This window comes from Myodes glareolus, chromosome 3 (genome assembly GCF_982192425.1).
Source record: "Myodes glareolus chromosome 3, mMyoGla1.1, whole genome shotgun sequence".
NCBI classification, from domain to species: Eukaryota; Metazoa; Chordata; class Mammalia; order Rodentia; family Cricetidae; genus Myodes; species Myodes glareolus.
This window is the reverse complement of record NC_142028.1, coordinates 120,279,336-120,296,557: the sequence shown is the minus strand read 5'-3', so window position 1 is coordinate 120,296,557 and position 17,222 is coordinate 120,279,336. Positions and strand designations below refer to the sequence as shown.

The following is a 17,222-nucleotide window of genomic DNA, read 5'->3' as shown; positions in this document are numbered from 1 at the left end:
TGGTCTGAGCATGTGCAAGCAAGGGTGTAGGCAAGGGTGCTCAGCCCCACGCGGCCAAGCCAGGTATACCTCCAAACTGCAGGACCACCTGTGCCTCCAGGTGGCTCCCAACAGCTCCCCCTATTATTGTCTTTAAGAGCAATAAAGCAAAACTATTTTCCAATCTGGTCCCCACCTCATGATGTGTGGACAGATTGAAGAAAAGAAAAACAAGACACACCCTCCGCCAATGCATACCTTCCTCCGTGCTTTGTGGGACTATCTGGTCCCTAGAGGGTGCTAAGGCTATGCATGGCTAATTGCCTATGAACTCTTTTGAGGCTGAGAGCCAAACCTGGGGTGAGGATACACAATCCAAGGCTGCCAAGGCCTGTGCCATGAAGACCTTGTCCCACCTCACTTGGGCTAGCAGGTAGCACACCAATCAAAGACATACAGCACTTCCACCTAGACACAGCATGCCAAGAATATCTCTGCTCCCACCCATTCCTAAGGAAGGAAAAGGCAAAGTAGAGTCAGTCAGAAAATTGTTAAGAGATAAGAGGTTGCACAGGGTGTTGCTCAAGTCGATGTTGTGAAACAGTTGCTCTTGACACCGCCCAGAAGGTCATCTCTGCTGCCTCCGCATGAATCTTCCACAGCAGGACACTCAGCATCCACTGGGTCATCTTTCTTCTTTATTTCTCTTGTCAGTCTTGCTGGCATCCAGATGTATGTCAGCATTCCTAGAAAAACATAAACAAAACTCTCCTCCCAAATTAACATTTAAGAGTACTAAAAACTCTCAGTGTAAAAATTCAGCACAATCAGTACTGGAAGTAGGCTGGTTTTGAACTTAGGTCTCTGCTTCAAAAAGCAAATCTTTCAAACAGAGCATGTCTGTCTGATGCTGTTTTTTCCAGCAAAATTTTGAATTAAAAATTAAGTGTAAAGAATGCAAGAGAAATCCTTTCTCTGGGGGAAGCTGTCACTGGTAGTTCCCCTCTATTGTCTAACACCAAAATGGTTGTCACTGGGAATTGAACTCATGACCTTTGGAAGAGCAGGCAGTGCTCTTAACCTCTGAGCCATCTCTCCAGCTCCTGCATTCAAATGAAAAAACCTCTAGGTAGCATTGTTTTATTCCACCTGTTGCCTCAGGCAAAAGGTCCGCCTATGTTACCTAGGATACGGTAACCAGGTAGACACGCCTTTATTATGATAATTACGACCAGTTCTTTAAGGGAGAATGGGCGTAGACCATCAATCTGACTACTTCCTGCTGACGACGGGACGATGTTTGGGGGATAAATGTTTTTATCTGACTGAATTTTTGGCGACAAATGTTTTTATCTGACTAAATTTTGAGCGGCGGCAGCAGCAGCGGACGGCGGCGGCTGCCACAGCTCCGCCTCTGAGGCCCATTATGGCGCGCTCCGCATGGCCCCGCCTCGGGCCGTGCGTGTTTCCGCGGGCGATCTGTGCACCCTGCCTCACCTCAGGCATTGAACTTGCACCACCGGCCATGAGCCTTTTCCAAGCTCCGGCGAGGGGGGCATCCGCCCACCCGTGGGGGGGCTTCTCCTGCCCGGTCTGCCCGCGCGCGGAGCCCCGTTCTCTGGGAACTCATCTCCGCCCGCCCATGTTGCTATGGAAACACAGTTCAGAGTTTGACCCCTCTCCGTCTTTAGGTCTTTAGCGGTGCTGCTGTTTACCACGCAGCTTCCGCCTCTGCCTCCCGAGTGCTGGGATTAAAGGCGTGCGCCACCACCGCCGGCTACTTCCTCAATCAAAGTTAAAGTTTTCTGTACATGAGAGCCAGAGACTGAGCTCTCTTATCAAAATTAGGCGAAAATCACCTCCAAAAGCTGTGTGGCTCTTTAAGAACAGGGAAGGCAGTGTTCGAACTCGATCAAGCCCGCCTCCCTACGAGACTGTTGCCCCGGTCTCTAACAGCGACGGAGGAAGCCGCGGATCTCCCAACCGTAAACCTCGCCTTTTTTGCTGTTGTTTTTATTTACATTCCTCCTGCACTGAACTTAAGGGATTTTTCTTCCCCGTTGCTTTCTGTACCTTCTTTCAGATACCTTAACTTTGATTTTTTTTTCTTTTTTAGGCCTATACTTTTTCCATTCTTTTTCCTCCTCCTTTCTGGGGGATTTAACTGACGTCACTCACCGCTCCACGTGTTCAGAGTTCTGAAATTCACGGCTCTCTGTGTCCTGGTGTCTGATTTCAGCTTTTTCTCCCGGGCTTTCAGCACGTTGCTGGGCGCTTCCTTCTCAGGGTGCCCCGGCATAGTTGTCAGGGTCCCTCGGCGTCCCGGGGTTTTGAGCACCAGTTGAGGCGCGCATCCTGACCAGCAGGAATGAACGCCACTAAAAACGAGAATTCCTTCCCTGGTCACGTCTTTATTTGGAGCATTCCATTGAGGAAAATTGGGGGAAGGGAAGATAGAGCAGGGACGAGAGAAAGCTTAGAGAGAGCGGAAGTAGAGTCCTGAGGCAGCTGCTTTTAAACGGTGGAGAGGCTTGAATGCTGTCCTGATTGGTTAATGCCATTCTGCTGGTCTGAGCATGTGCAAGCAAGGATGCAGGCAAGGGTGCTCAGCCCCACGCGGCCAAGCCAGGTATACCTCCAAACTGCAGGACCACCTGTGCCTCCAGGTGGCTCCCAACACTCTGTCCTACCTACATCAGCTCTTTCATCCTAATAGCAAAGCTCTGTTTCATTTTATTAAGGCTCACCTCCAACCCACCCCTGAGGACTTAAAGTTCCTAAAAGCTATCACTGCCTCTTGTCAAATCTGTCAAAAGTCAGATCCCAAGACCAAATACTGTAACTTTCCTTTTCCCACCCACCAGGCCGGGGGCTCCCTTCCAGGAACTGACTGGCAGTTGGGTTTTACTCATATGCCTACAGTCAGAAGAGTTAAATATCTCCTGGTCTTGGTGGATACAATGTCTGGGTGGACTGAAGCATTTCCCACCACTAATAAGAGGGCCCAGACAGTTTCTGATGTTCCTCTCCGAGAAATCATCCCCCGGTTTGGAATCCCAACCTCTCTTCAGTCAGATAATGGCCCTGAGTTCACTTCCCAGATTTCCCAAAACTTGTCTAAGGTTCTTAACATCCCTTGGCATTTTCCTATCGCATACCACCCTCAATCTTCAGGGAAAGTAGAACAAGCTTACTGTTCCTTAAAAAACGTTCTTGTTAAAATGTCACAGGAACTTTACCTTGACTGGGTAAAACTTTTGCCCCTGGCCCTCTTTAGGCTTAGGGCTCTCCCCAAAAGCCCCCTTTTCATCTCACCCTTTGAACTCATGTATGGGCGGTCAGTTTTAACCCCCGGCCTCTCACCTAAAACCTCTCCCCTTCCTGATCACCTGCTTATTCCCCTGTTATTTCATGTACATTCCCTATTATGGGATTTCACCGACCACTCATTACCTCAACCATGTGCTAACTCACGCCCACCGTTTTCCCCACCCCTTTCCTCTAAATGGCAGGGTCCCCTTAGAGTAATTCCTGTAACTCCCACAGCACCAAGCTCGAGGGACTTCATCATTGGATTCACCTGTCACATCTCAAACCTTTTACTCTTCCAGCTCAAGATGCCCACTAAGTTCCAGAGGACACCAAGATCATCCCCTCTTTCTCCAGTACCAAAAAATAAAAGTCCCATCCTTATTCAACTCTCTTGCGCCAGTACACTCTCCCTTCTCCTCTTTTTCCTATATGCAGCTTCTCCATATACCTTCAATGTTGTGTTAAAATTTCCAATTAACCACTCAGCTGTTATTACAAAAACCATCATTAAAGAGAGCTGGAGGTACAAGGACTGTCAAAAGCCCAGGTGGTAAGAAACAATAGTAAATTTATAGCCCCAAACTCCAAAAAACCTCATGAAGCAGACTTTAACATATCAGGCTTACCACTGACTGCAACAGTGTCTCCTGGACGGATGTTAAGGTAATGCCATGATGCAAAATTTACTTCAGGTAAAACATTAAAGAGTCTAATAATTATCCTTTTCAATAATTTCCTCCTTCTTCCCCCTCCCACCATTTTCCATTCTATGGTTATAATCATAAACTGTTAACATGTCTAAAATTTATTTCTTTTCACAATTTTTTTATAAGCTCCAGGGAGCCAATCTGATCTTCCTAAACAGACCAGTCTCGCCCAGAATAAGTATCATTTAATTCTTTTCTTGTCATTACTGGTATTGGGAACCCCTAATCCCCCTCCTCTTCCATCTTACATCTTGGGACTCTCCTCTATTAAACACTAGGATCTAAATTTTTTTTTCCCTCCCAAACATAATTTTTGTCTTTCCAACATCTTGCGAGGTCCAAGCTACCAGCAGACCCAGTTCCTCAGAGTCTGGAAAATACATCCGTGATCAGCCATCCTAGGACGTGGTCAAACATCCCAACTCCTCGACACCCACAAAGTCAGCATGAAGCAGTCATGAGAGACCTTGCAGCGCCCCATTCCCACCCATTAAGATCCTCAACTCCCCCAAATTTTTATAATAAGCAAAAGGGTGGAATGTAGTTATTCAGCCACCCATAAGGCTGCACTTCTGAGTCCTAAAGGCAGGCACATGTGGGCGGACCCTTGGGAACAAAGGGCCCGCATAACCCATGTGCACACATGCGTGGTTACCTCCACTAAAGCTGGACGCACCATCCTCTCTCTCTCTCTCTCTCTCTCTCTCTCTCTCTCTCTCTCTCTCTCTCCACGTTTCCTCGGGTCCGTGAGCACCCCCCTCTTCTAATAAACTCCTAAGTGGGTTTGTTTGTGTCTCGTGTCTTCTTCTCACTCGCGTCGGACATTTCACTCAGAAACTGTAAGCAAGCCCCCAATTAGACATTTTCTCTTATAAGAGTTGCCTTGGTCATGGTGTCTCTTCACAACATTAGAACAGTGACTAAGATAGAAGTTGTTACCAGGGAGGTATTGCTGACCATGATGCTTGTTGGAGGAATTTAAAAGATGCTGGGACTTTGGACTAAAAACTGGTTAGCTACTTTAAGAGGACCATCCTATAGGAGCATGGAAGACAACGCTGAGGGTGATTTGAACTGTAGGGATGAAGTTCAAGAAGTTTTAGAGGGGAAGAATATTAGTAAGTGGTCTAGAGACCATTCTTGTCATATTTGGTGGACAAGAATGTGGCTGCTTATTACCTTTGTCTTAAAAATCTCCCCAAGGCTAAACTGAAGAGTTTTGACTTAATGGCATTTGCAGAGCAGGTTTCAAAATAGCCTAGTATTGATCGTGTTTGTGGTTGTAACCCTCCCCCCACCTCTCTCTCTGTGTTTTTTTTCAAGACAAGGTTTCTCTGTGTAGCATTCCTGACTGCCCTATAACTCTCTTTATAGACCAGGCTAGCCTTGAACTCATCTACAATGAAAAGAAGCAGGCTGAGCAAAAAAAAAAAAATACAAAATGATACAAAATGTATAATTTGAGGAGAAAAGTTAAAGTTAAACCAGAAAGTATAATGGCAATAAGTTCAGTGCTCAAGGAGATAAAAAGTTTAAAGAAAAGCCCAATTATACATTGAATAAAGGAAATGGTTATCTTAGGGCAAGATCCAGCTGAGCTTCCAACTTGTGAAAAGGAATTAAAAGTTAAGCAGTAAAGGAAACCAGCATCAACAGAAATCTGGTGCAAATGTGACTGAATGAGAGTGTCAAGTTCCAACCCCATCAAGCACCAGCACTTGGCAACCTTGACCATGTGGTTCTGGCTCTAGAGTCAAGCAAACAAGAAAGGATTGTGGAATCTTCCTATGTGGCTAAGAAAAGCCACTGAGGTCAGACATATGTCAGTGATGTTTCTGCTTGGGGAACTCAAAGAGGTCATTCCATGAAGTTATGAAAGTGAAGTCTAGCTTTCATTGGAGACCCCAAGATGTTGGAGGTGCCAATTGTGCGAAACATGCAGTTAGCTGCAGACCAGGTATGGAACCATCCAAGAGAGGGAACTGTGTTGCAACAACAAAATTTAAAGGAGTTGGAGATCTGGATAACATTTTGACATCAGATATGGAGATCCAGAGCTTGGGGTTCACCTAGCTGGCTTTTAGTCTTGCTTTGGTCCAATATTTCACTACATCCCCTCTCCCCTCTTTAGGAATGGTAATGTACATTCTGTGGCCCTGTATGTTGGAAGTATGTGATCTGCTCTTTTATTTTTCTTGGGAGTTAAGAGATTACTATGAGTCTTAGGAGAGACTTTGAACTTTGGACTTTCAAACAGTGTCGAGACAGTGATAGACTCTGGGAAAGGTTCTGTTATATAGATGACATAATGCTGACCTCTGAGTGGTTTGCAGATTTGGAGAGCCATTGGAGAGACAACTAGGTACAATGGTGCTTCCACCTACCTTACAACCCTGTGGAGGAGGGTTAACTGAAAACAAGTCCCAAATATATCCTACAAGGTTGGGAAAGGGTACTTCCCAAGGCCATAAAGTTACTGAATAAAAATTCCAGTGCCAGGGTTAGGCTACCTCTCTGTGAGGTCCCACAAACTCTTAAAGGCTGTGGCTCCTGCTATTGGCTGTGTGCCAGAACTAGATTGTAAGACCATATTGCTCGAGGCCCTGCACACTTTGACTGCAGGACAGGGAGAAATTAAGCTATAACTTCCCTGGAAACTCCCACCATGATCGTTGGCTTTCACAGTGCTGGAAAGAGCACTGTGATTTTCACAAGCTGCTGGTGGAGAATTGTCACCAACATTCCTGATTAGCTATGGACACTGTGTGCTAATACTGACATGCTAGGCAGGATGTACTTACATGGGCAATAGTGGCTTGGCTACTGTGGGTAACACAGCCTTCCAATTGGATTTAAGGCCCGCTCTACAAGAGAGAGTTCAAGCCTGTTAGTATAAGCCAGGGCAAAAACCTTTCATAGGTCCCAATGGAGAAGCAACTTCTATGCTTTTTCTAGATGGATGTAATGTGGCTGTCATGCTGACTTCTAAACATGTTTGTTTATATTCATAGATCACTGCTGTTATCAACTTCAACTCATAATCACGAGAAAGCTCCTGAGAGCAAGTGACTGTTACTGAGGCATGATGATTTATTTCTTAGTCATAGATGAGCATTATAGTCACTCTCTCCAAGGCTCAGTGATCTCTGTGGAAGAGGGGGCAGAAGCACAGTCAGAGGTGGAGGAAGGAGTGGGTATTAAATGATAGCTGCCTCTGAGATTGCAACATTTTATCCTGTAAGGCAGATTCTTAAGCAGGAAGGTAAATAAGTCAAAAGAACTTCAGGAAGGCCCTGAAACTGACCAGATTCATAGGTCCCTGTCCACCAGAGGAAACAATGAAAGCTGAAGAGTCCTCAGGGAAAAGACAACCGAGGAGCAAAGAAAACAGAGAAGAAAGGCTGCAAAGTGAGACCAGACCAGCCACCTGGAAGAAGCAGAAACCAGTCAAATTGCCTAGAAGAATTGGACTGAAGCACCTGAAAGGTGCCTGTTGAGATGCCTGCAGACTGCAGCATGCTCCACATTTCCAGTTTTGTGAGCTGTCACCCATGCTTGGGTGAGCTTTAATGCAGCTCTTTGACTCATTTCTGCTCCTGAAAGAAATCCCTCACCTATCTTCCTGTATGTAGCCCCAAGAAAAATTATGACTAACTCACCAAACTGGACTTTGGTGGTTTCTATACTTTGGTCTGTTGTGAAATTCCTATGTGGGTTAAGTAAATGTACAACAGTACTTATATATATTTATGTTATATATGCATTTATATGTTTGCATGTATATATCTATGTGGTTTTGGTTGTGTATGTGTTGGTATATATATATGTATATTTCTGTTATGTGTACATATGTATATTTCTGTTGTATATACATGTGTATATTTCTCTGTGTGTACATGCATATATTTCTGTGAGAGTACATGTTTTATGTTCATGATTATGTGTGTGCATGTTTGTATTTATGTGTGTGTTCCTGGGTATAGTATGTTGGAGTGCATAGTGTATGTTTAGGTTTGTGCAAGGGTATGATAATGTGTGTGTAGATTTATGAGTGTATTTATGTGTGTGTAGATATGAAAATTCCTATGTTTGTACAGATGCATATTTATGTATGTAACTGTGTTTATTCATGTTGTATATGCATATATTTATATGTGTACATGTGTATATCAATGCTTGTATTTGTATTTCATATGTTTGTGTGTTGTATATGTGTATTTATTTGTGTACATGTGTATATTTGTTTGCATACATGGATATATTTTGTGTACAAATGCATACTTATGTATATGTACATATATGTGCTTATATGTTTACACTTGTATGGTTTTATATGTGTATATCTTTGTATGTATATATGAGAATATCCATGCATGTGTACATGTGAATATTTATGTGGTTGTACATGTTTATGTGTTTTTTGATGTTTTTATTTAAGGTGTGTACACTTGTATATATTTATGATATGTATGTGCATATTTATGTTTGTGTGTCCATGTGTTTGTTTTTGTGTTTGCACATATATTTATGTGTATGCATGTATACTTTATGTAAGCATACATGTGTATGTTGCACACACGTGTATGTTGCACATATGTGTATATTGCATACATGTGTATGCTTGTGTATGAGCATGTATATACTTTTATGTATATACATACTTTTACATGTATACATATATATGCTTATTTGTAAACATGTGCATACTTATGGTCTTGTGTGTATGTATATAAATTATGTTTGTCTATGCATGCACATTTTTACTTTTGTGTTTATATGTGGATGTTTATGTGTGTGTTCCTGTTATATATTTATCTGTGTGTGCATGTCTATATTTATGTGTGTATACACATGTACTTTTATGTTTGTGTGTATATGTGTATATTTTGTGTGTTCATATGCATGTCTATGCGTATGTACATATGTAAGTTAATGTGGTATACATGTGTATGTTTATGTGTGTGTGCATGTGTATGTCTTTGTGTTATGGAGTATCATTCTGGATTGCTATACCTCAGGTAGCAAGAATTGTTAGCCATAAATGGTACTATAGAAGTAAAAAAAACATGGTTAGTGCATTTAGGGACTTTCTCAAAACTATGGATTTTGATGGATTAGGTCTTTATTTTTATTTATTTATTTTTTGGCAGGTGTTGCTGCCTATGAGCTGGGTTTTAAGGCCTGAATGGTGCTTCCATCATGACATCATTGTGCTAAGATCTGGGATCATACTAAGGTGTGGGGGCCTGTTACATTCTCCACTGGTTGTATAATTGACAGGGATTTTTTTCTTTTCTTTTTAAAAATTTTTAAAATTTAAAAAATTTTAAAAATTAGATTTTTAAAAAATACCAATCCAAGTTCTCATTCCCTCCACATATACTCCCACCCCACCCCCATCAAATCTTCAGAGAGGCCAAGGCACATAGCTTTGGAGAAGGTCCAAGGCCCTACCTACTATATCTAGGCTGAGCAAGGTATACATCCAAAGAGAGTAGGATCCCCAAAAGCCAGTATATGCAGTAGGGATAAATCCTGGTGCCACTGCCAGTGACCCCCCACTCTGCCCCAGCCATGCAACTGTGTTTGTGTTTTCCTATTTCCTCTATTTCAGCCTTCAAGTCTTGAACTGTTTGCTTCACATGTTTGATTGTTTTTTTCTTGGTTTTCTTGAGTTTGTTTGAGAGATTTATTAATTTCTTCCAATTTTTTATTTGTCTTTTCCTCCATTTCTTCAAGGGAGTTGTTTTATTTCCCCTTTAAAGGTCTCCATCATTTTCATAAAGTTACATTCAAAGTCATTTTCTTTTACTTCTTCTGGGTTAGGATAATCAAGTCTTCCTATTGTGTGACCATTGGGTTCTGGTGTTGCCATGTTTATTTTAGGTTGTTGGAGGACTTTTTGCATTGGCGCCTACCCATCTCTTCCTTCAAATGAGGTCAGCAGTGTCTTTGCATTTTGGTCTAATCCTTGCAGTAGCTGTCTGAGTGTCTGGGAGTTTTTCTTGGTCTGCTCTGTACTGTCCATGTCTGTCTCAGAAAGCCTCTGAGGTTTCTATAAGCCTGCTCTCTCTTTCTATAAGCCTTTCTCTCTAAAAGAGAGAAACTCTCCTTGTTTTCTCTCTTGGTGCTCTCTCTTGGTCCCCTCAGTATTAGAGCAAGTTCTTAGCTCTTGGGTGCAGTATGGCTAATAGCTTGGAGTGTTCAGTGGATGGAATTAGATTTTGGGAAAGCCTACCCACTGGAAACTTTCTACTGGCTTGCTAGAAAAGCTGAGAGATGGGGGAGGGGCCTGGGGTTTTGAACCACTGTGAAGGTCCTCAAGAGTGGGGTGTCCCTCCACGTGGCTGTTCACTCTTATGTCTTCTCCATATTGGAGCAAGCTGTGTTTCAGAGTTCCACTTAGGTTGCAGGAGGATAGGTAGGTTTGAGGGTGAGTTATGGCTAGTAGTTTGGAGGGGCCTTTGGATGGGTTTGGATTTTGGGGGAACCTATCAACAAGAAACTCCGTGCTGGCTGGCTAGAAAAGCCAAGGGAGTTGGGGGGACCAAGGTTTTGTCCCATTGTGGAGGTCCTAGAGACTGGGGTGTCTCGCTGCTTGGCTGTTCACTCACCTTTTAAGTCCCCGCCAAGGTCAGGGATTTTGTTGTCTTCATATCACTAGGAGTTTAGCAGAATTTTTTCTTTGTTTTACACAGTTAAGTAGGCAGTTGAGTAAGCAGAGTCCTATAGTGGGAGCCAGCAGAAAAATAATTAATGGCCCAGCCCTGTCTGTAACAGTTGGAGTAGTTTCTCAGGGGCACCAAGAAAACAAAGAATGATACCAACTGTTAGATTCTTGATGTCTTCTTTTTACTTTCCTGGTGGCTGTTTCTGACCATGGATAAACTTTCTTTCATTATCCCTGAATGATTGACATAGAAGCAACAAGTTTTCCCAGTATCATACAAAGACCCCCTTGTCTCACAAAGAGAAGGTCCAGTCATCTTCAATTTTGAAGAGCAACCTTGGCTAAGAAATAATATAACTGGGCTTCCAGCTGGAAAGCGGAATTTTCTATATGGCCCAGGTCTTTCTACTTGAGCACTGTGTTCCTTAAAAATTCTTATCCTCCATTACTAGGACTGAAGTTTCAACTGCAGTGGAGCCCTCCTTGCCTGTAACAGAGGAATGAGAATGGGAACAGCTTACTGCTCATGGGGAATACCAGAATCTAGATTTAGGTGGGCCCTGCCCTATTGTCCGTTATAAATGAATGCCTGTGGTATAACATTCACAAGAATGTAAATGGGTTCTCTTCTAGTGCAAGCAATTCAGAAGATGCACACTTGATTAAGCCATTAGTGCAACCAAGCAAACCAGTCTCTCCGGCCTAGAATTAACTAAATCAATTAAACTCAACCACCATTCCTGGAATTAACCTACTATGTATACCTGCAGAAATCTGCTTAGTAGAAACAGTCTAGGGTAGAGGTTCTCAAACTGTGGGTCACAGCTCCTTTTGGGGTTGAATAACTCTCACAGGGATTGTAAATCATATATTTACATTACATATTTCATAACAGCAAAATTGCAGCTATTAAGTAACAATTAAAAATAATTTTATGGTTGGAGGCCATAACATGAGGAACTATTTTAAAATGTCACAGCATTAGGAAGTTTGAGAACCACTGATCTAGGGCTTATCTTGGTTGACATTAAGCAGGCATCTTTCCTTTGGAGGTCCCACAGGGTGAGCTTAGGTGATTCCATTTTATAGAAATTTGTGTTAGAAGTGAAGCTTATTGTTTAATTAGTTTCAATACCAACATAATATGGGGGTCTGGGTTCCAGGCATAGTTATCATTTCTTACCTACGTCCAGTTGAGAATAGCTAAGAAACTGATATACTCTTTGTAGTATCCTCAACACTGAGGGACTGGATTCCGCTGTCTCCTAGACATTTGCCTTTGAAGTTACCAAAGAAATTCTTGGGGATATTGAAGTTTTGGGACTTGCTCCCTTAAGGGGATTGTATTCTGAGGGTTCCAAGATGGGTCAGTTTGGGCTAAGGGACCAGATGACTCTAGGTGCAGGTTTCTTTTTCACAGTAAATTTGCTGCCTGGATCTGTATCATTTAGTTATAACATGACTCCCAGGTTCTACTGGTTTCCCAGTAATGATAGGCAGCTTTCTGCCATGCCGTAACCCTTATGGATATGGGATTGCATTGCCTGTGACCACAAGTGGGTGAAAATGGTTTCCTTTTTAGGACTATCAAGGGTTCAGTGTGCCCTCAGAAGAACTCAGTTTCATAACCCCGGTGAGCACAATGTATTTGTCTGGCTTCTGGCAACTCAGGGGTCCAACAGCTGTGTATGCATAGTACTGGATAGATCAGAACCCCTTCTTTTTACAAATGCACCCACAGCTCCAGTGGAAAGCTTCTCCCCAGGAGTGAGTGAACCATCTCTGAATGAAATCTTTTACAGAGATCTACCTGGAATGTGGGTTGTGTCTCAGTGAATAGATTGGCTGCAAGCTCTCCAGTTTCAATCTTAATTCCCACACCCAAAGTCCTGGCTTATGAGGGATTTGGGGGCTTCTCATGGGGAGACAAAAAAGACAAAATAGCACAACCAGAGTTATAGAGCCTCATCTTTAGATGTTGGAGGTACTGGTAACAATTCATCTATCATTATCTCTGTAACCTCCTTCAGCTGGGTGTGGTGGGTCCATGGGGTGACGCTGGTGACCTTTATTGCTATAGGGGTGGTGAGGACCACAGGGTATAGGGCTTTTTTCTTAGCTCCAGGTTCTGGGCTGAGATCCTCTTTCTTAATACAAGGTTGCCAGGCCGGAACTCCTGGACATGCTCAGACACAGTTTCTCAAACGATCTGATGAGAAGTCCTGTGGGTCTGTTGGAAGGCCTGGAAGGACTTGAGGAGGGAATGGCTAGTAATTTCTGCCTTATGAACTTCTCTTCTTCTTATTGGGTACATCTGTCTCTTAGGAGGGCAAAAGGTAGGATGTTGGCTCCATTTTTTTCAGTCTCAAGGACATATTTAATTTATTTGTCCTGAGCTTTGTGGCCTCTAGGCGTAATGTACTTTCCAATCAACATTTGCCAGTTTAGGGAAACTTCTTCCCTGAAGGACAGAGCACTGTTGGACCCCAGGGAGAGGGACAGTTCAAATCTAGGATTTTTTATCTGGAGTATCTGAGTCTGAATAGCTCATCAGTTTTAACTATTCCCAGATGGGTGGCCTTGTGGTGTTTTGCAATCTTCTGATAATGGAGTACAGGTCTCTCACCTGGCAAGAACCACCACCCATTACCTCCTGTTTGGCATCTTCCCTTTGGCCTACTTGGTTTCTTGTGTATAGCTTGGGTCTTGAGCAATTCAGGTTCAGGCAGGATAACCAAGACTGGGAGAGGCCTCACTGATTCTATGGGGGCTGCCTTCCAGGTGACCAAATCAGCTGCCCCAATCCCTTGGGCGTCTGGTGATTCCCCTTTTGATGCTTTTTGCAGTGACTGCCTCTCCTGGCAGCTGTATGGACTCTAGTAGGCTCAGCGTTTTTCTGTTTTTGAATTTCTTTCTGTCCAAGGAGAGGGGCTCCCTCTCTCTTTATAGAGGGCCCCATGGCCATTAGCTGTGGCAAATGCATACCGACAGTCCATGTGTGTATAGTAATGTCTTTGCTCTTCCCCCAGAGAAGTGCCAGGGTTAATGCCAGAAGTTCATTCCTTCATGCTGAAGTCCCCTGGCTGAAGGACTGGGCCCACACCAGCCAGTCCTAGGTGAAAACTCCGGCCTTAGCATCAAGAATTCTTCTTGAACAAAATGTCTCCCATATCTCTTTTGGTCTGATGGATTGGACTACATCAGCTACTTTCAGGAAGTATGGATTGTGACATTGGGTCCATAGCAGATCAGGGGCAGCAACAGCCTGGGCTGGAGGCCTGCCTGAAGCGGGAGCTGAAGCTGATCGAGTCTACCTTACACTGTAGCCACAAGCACTTATGCATTGCCAGCACCTGCCTGGACAAGCTGAGCTGTAAGTTTTGCTGACTGTAGCTGGAGGGGCCAGGGAAGCACCTGGACCACATACCCCTCCATTGGGGGTTTTGTGCCAGGGAACCCCACCTGCATCCACTGTATCATCACAGAATCATACCATGCTGTGTCTCTCACCTGGTCCATAGAGTCTACATACTCTAGCTTGGTCGCTGTCTTGGAGTAGCTCTATTGGGTTATCATCTGGCCCAGGCTGGCTGGGCTGCTGCCTAAAGTTTTATAGAAACAGATAAAAGGCTGGTCCAGGAGAAGTGCTGTCAATGTGTTATTTGACTATTGTACATCCACCTCTCTTAGGAACAGTTCCTGACCCAAGGTCTGTTTGTCACTTTTTCTTTTTTTTTTTTTTTTAAAAAAACTAACCTGAATGCAGTGGCAGCTACTCTCAAGCAGACTAGCCAACATGCAGAAACAGGATCAAGTTTTTTGGATGGCTTGGCCACTGGCCACTTTCAGGGTCCTAGTACCAGGGCAAAGACTCCTTGTAGTCACTTTTGTAGGATAGGGCAGCCTTCTTTTCTTTTTTGTTCTGATTGATGTCTCTGGTTTCCTCCTCTCAGATCTCTTTCATCTTGTGTTTTGTTTTTCTTCTACAGAGTCACAGTTATTGTAAACCTTTTGAGTAAACTCCAATAATTGTGACCTATTTATACTCTCAAAAACTTCCATCGTTAGAGTTTTTTATATCTGGGGTTGACTGCATAAAAAAGCAATATTTTTTAGCAGCTAATCTTTAAGCCTTCTAAAAAGGACCTGGCAAAAATTATTCAAAGCATCCTCACCAAGATTGATCAGTGTCATCAAAGTCCTGGTCACTTCAGATGAAGGAAAAATCCTTTCTATCCAGGTTGCACTGTGCAGCAGCAATACCTCCACCTGAGCCACTAATGGCTTTTATACTCTTTTCAGAGAATGGTGAGTGGGGTCTGAAATTTTCTGTTTTATAGCCCATTGATTGTGCTGGGTTCCAAAGTCTGAATGGTAATTTCATCATGACATCAGTTGTGCTAAGGTCTGGGAGCCTATTACGGTTTGGGAATCTGTTACACTGTATGTGTTCAAATATATACTTATGTGTGTGTACATGTTTTTATATGTTTTGTATATGACTATACATATGTATATAGGTATATTTATGTGTGCATTTGCATACTTTGGTGCATTTATGCATGTTAAATTTATATATTAATGTGTGAGCTTATGCATATTTATGTATGTGCACGTATATACTTATATGTGTGTACTTGTTATATTTACATGTTTATATTTACATGTTAGTGTGTGTACATGTGTTTATTTGTGTTTGTATAGTTATATATGTTTACATGTGTAAATTTCTGTTTGTGTGTACATTCATTTTTTAAATTTATATATTTACACATGAATATGTATGTTCATAGTGTTTATCCATATGTGTTCATATGCATGTTTATGTTTGCATGTGTACACGTGTTTATATGTGTGTATATTTATGCATGTGTGTACTTACGTACACATGTGTATGCGTATGTTTATCTGTATATAACTGTATATTTATGTGTATGTATATGTGTTTTGTGTTTCTTATATGGCTGTCTTTTTTGCTTTGTGATGACACAGTTTGAGTTAGCTGAGAGAAGAGAATTTCAATTGAAAAATGTCTCTATGAGATCCAGCTCTAATGCTTTTTAATTAGTGATCAATATGGTAGAGCCCAGCTCATTGTCTGTGGCTCCATGTCTGGGCAGGTAGTCCTGGGATCTATGAGAAAGCAGGCTGAACAGGTCATGGGGAACAGAATAGTAAGCAGCTCCCTTCTACGGCCTCTGCATCAGCCTCTGACTCCAGGTTCCAGCCCCATATAAGCTCCTGTTCTGAATTCCTTTGATGATTAACAGTGACATGGAAGTGTAAGCAAAATAAACCCTTTCCTCTCCAATTTGCTCTTTGGTCGTGGTGTTTCATCACAAAATTGTAACCCTAAGACAATTGCTATATTTACATGTGTACATTAGTGTATGTTTGTGTTTATATTTATATATTTATGTGTATTTATATGTATTCATTTTGTATATTCATGTGTGTATGTGTATTTTTATGTGTACATGTGTATAGATATGTGTGTGCTTGTGCATCTGTGTTAATATATGTACAAGTGCACATTTGTATGTGTATTAATATATGTGTAGTTATGTATGCTTACACACATATTTACATGTATATATTTATATATGTGTTCATGTGTGTATTTATGTGTAATTACATGTTGATAATTATGTGTATATGTGTACATTTATTTCTGTTAATATATGTTTATTTATTTGAATTCACATGTGAATATTTATATATTTATATGCATTTACATTCAGATATTTATGTGTATATATGTGTACATTTATTTGTGTATACATGTATATGCTTATATGTGTGTATATGTGTATATTTATGTATGTGAACATGTGTATTTTTATGTCCATGTACATACGTACATTTATGTGTATACTTTTGTTCATGTGTACACATATGTATATTTTTAATTAGCCATATATGCCATTTTGTGGCTCTTAGTTTACATCTTTAAGGTTTGCTAAGAAATTTTCTCACATTTTTTCTTTTTTCTTTTTTCCATAAAAAAGAGTGTCTCTTGGAGTTCCTGGCTGGGAGTGCAAAGATAGTAAGTAATCTGCACCCACTGCAGTTGCACGAGGGGTTGGTAATACAGAAACACAATTCTCACCTCAAAGGTAGAGAGTGTATCCCATAGTCAAATATGGATAACTGTGGCCACAAAACACAATTTAGTTTACTTCAAATGCCATGTTCCAATGTGAACACTGTTTCCTGATGCTTTTATAGAAATAGAACAAAGAAAGCCAAGACTTTTTATAAATGAATTAAAAGGTACAAAGCATAAGGTGGAGCAGAGCAAAATGAAAGAAATTATGCTACAGGGAATTCTTTGTAGTGGTATTACATTTCTGTTTTAATAAATAAAGCTTGCCTGAAGACCAGAATGCAAAACAGCCACACTAGTCAGACAGTGGTGGCACACAACTTGAATCCCAGCAGCCACACTAGTTAGCCCTAGAGGCAGGGCAGTGGTGGTGCATGTCTTTAATCTCATCACAAGGGAGGAATACAAGGTGGGATGAGACAGGAACTTGGTCTCTTTTCAGTTTGAA

The 17,222-nt window shown here is 42.0% G+C and overlaps 1 pseudogene; it reads right to left on the bottom strand.

Annotated features, from left to right (window-relative positions):
- Positions 1 to 1,457: 1,457 nt before the first annotated feature.
- Positions 1,458 to 1,655, bottom strand: LOC148122800 (Nuclear RNase P; annotated as a pseudogene).
- Between the last annotated feature and the right edge of the window lie 15,567 nt (positions 1,656 to 17,222).